The sequence below is a fragment of the Lygodium microphyllum genome, chromosome 1 (genome assembly GCF_053477565.2).
Source record: "Lygodium microphyllum isolate KBCC chromosome 1, Lygodium_microphyllum_v1.1.10, whole genome shotgun sequence".
Classification (NCBI taxonomy): domain Eukaryota; kingdom Viridiplantae; phylum Streptophyta; class Polypodiopsida; order Schizaeales; family Lygodiaceae; genus Lygodium; species Lygodium microphyllum.
This window is the reverse complement of record NC_141135.1, coordinates 76,504,974-76,507,252: the sequence shown is the minus strand read 5'-3', so window position 1 is coordinate 76,507,252 and position 2,279 is coordinate 76,504,974. Positions and strand designations below refer to the sequence as shown.

Genomic DNA, 2,279 nt, shown 5'->3' with positions numbered 1-2,279 from the left:
TGGACGGATGCAAACAGGCAAAGCCCAGTGTGTGTTGACGGTTCATACGCAACAATTTGCATTGAGGCGAGACTAGTGTTCATTCAAAAAGCGTGCCCGGCCTCGTTTGACTGAGTCTCGAGGTCGTGTATATAAATTTCCCGGGGCGTGGCATTTCTTGCCTGAGGGCAACACGCCAATCTTGTTGCGACAAGGCCCTTCCCAGAAACCCTTTGCCGCCCCGCCCCCCCCCCTCTCTCTCTCTATCTCTCTCTCATATTTAGCTTTACCCACTAGACAACGCGCCTGAGGCCTGTGCACCGTGCTGCATCTGCTGCTTTGTTACTCTCTCAGTCTTGTCTCTGATGGGATCCGTCGCCGGCGATCACACTCTGCCCCTCTGTAGCTCCTTCTTTGACAACGGCATCAAACTTGGCTTGTCCCCTCCTCCTCCTGCTATAACCAGCACTCCCCAGAGGCGACCGGGCTTCCACACCCGGGCCGCCGGGCGCTCTCCCTCCTCCGGTGGGAGCTCCTTCTCTCCTGCAGAGAACCCCCACACGGCCAGAGGCAACGAGTGGAAGAGCGTGTGCGCCACCATCAACGGTCAGGTGGCTGCATTGCAGATGAACAGCAAAGACAAGGGGATGCTGTCCAGCAACAGCAGCGGCCACCTGGACCTGGTGCCGATCAACGGGGTGGACAGCTTGGACTCGGTCATGCCCAAGGATCTGAACCTGCCGCGGCCGCTGTCGATCTCGGATCTGTCGCCCGCGCCGATGCATGGCTCCACGCTGCGGGTGGCATACCAGGGGGTGCCAGGGGCGTACAGCGAGGCGGCAGCCGGGAAGGCCTACCCGCAATGCGAGCCTGTTCCCTGTGACCAATTCGAAGCCGCGTTCCAGGCGGTGGAGCTGTGGATTGCGGACCGGGCCGTGTTGCCGGTGGAGAATTCTCTCGGGGGCAGCATCCACCGGAACTACGACCTGCTGCTGCGCCACCGCCTGCATATCGTCGGGGAGGTGCAGCTCCCCGTGCACCACTGCCTGCTGGCGATGCCCGGCGTGAGCAAGGGCGAGCTGCGCCGCGTCATCAGCCACCCGCAGGCTCTGGCGCAGTGCGAGCACACCCTCACCCGCCTGTCTCTCAACGTCGCGCGGGAAGCCGTGGACGACACCGCGGGCGCCGCCCAGTTCATCGCTGAGAACAACTTGCGCGACACTGCCGCCATCGCCAGCAGCCGCGCCGCCGAGATCTACGGCATGAACGTCTTGGCCGACGGCATCCAGGACGACTTGGGCAACGTGACGCGCTTCGTGATGCTGGCCCGCGAGCCCATCATCCCTCGCGTCGACCGCCCCTTCAAGACCAGCATCGTCTTCGCCAACGAGGAGGCTACAGGTTCCCTCTTCAAGGTTCTCTCGGCCTTCGCCTTCCGCAACATCAACCTCACCAAGATCGAGAGCCGCCCCCAGCGCAAGAAGCCCCTCCGCATCGTCGACGACACCAACAGCGGCAAGGCCAAGTACTTCGAGTACCTCTTCTACATCGACTTCGAGGCCTCCATGGCCGACCCCCGCGCCCAGAATGCCCTCGCCGAGCTCCAGGAGTTCACCAGCTTCCTTCGCGTCCTTGGTAGCTACCCCATGGATATGAGCCCTCTTGTCAGATCACCCCCTTTGTAGTAGCCTTCAGCTTCTATACGATTTTTCCTGTCATCTCACTGTTTAAGCAATCGCAATAAAACATCAACTTACTCTCGCTGATTCTACACGTCCTTTGCAGAAAGGTTGTACAGACAAATGTATATAGATCATTTTGTTAATCCTTAACACTTTCTAAAACAACCGAATGAGCATCAGTTTCTCAACCAACCAACAAGTTTCGTTGGTTCACGTTAAAAAGCAGCTTTATCTGCATGTGGATGGAGATGTATTTATTCCAATACATGTGATCACTAAGTTGATCACACCCCTAAGTTCATCTGTGTCTAGACGGGAAATGCTCTGCTCAAATTTCCGTATCACAGACGTTAGCTTGCACTAATTACGGTTGTGTACGTTGCCCCCTTCTTCGTAAGTCATGGCTCCAAGTATCTATAATCTATCATCTATCAATAATCAATTTATCTGTATAGGTAGATAAAGGACAAGTTTACGCTTAGCCACGCATCTCAAGAGTAGAAGTTGGAGGAGAGAAACTGATGAAAAGTTAAAGGAACCTTAGCAAGTTGGCGGATTTCTCTCTCTCGAACATCGCGACACATAGTAAGAGGTTTCATAGTTTACCCCAAAACTCTT

General features: G+C 56.0%; 1 pseudogene; it reads left to right on the top strand.

Annotated features, from left to right (window-relative positions):
- The first annotated feature begins 204 nt into the window (after positions 1 to 204).
- On the top strand, positions 205 to 1,811 carry LOC148041283 (arogenate dehydratase/prephenate dehydratase 6, chloroplastic pseudogene; annotated as a pseudogene).
- The last annotated feature ends 468 nt before the right edge of the window (positions 1,812 to 2,279 follow it).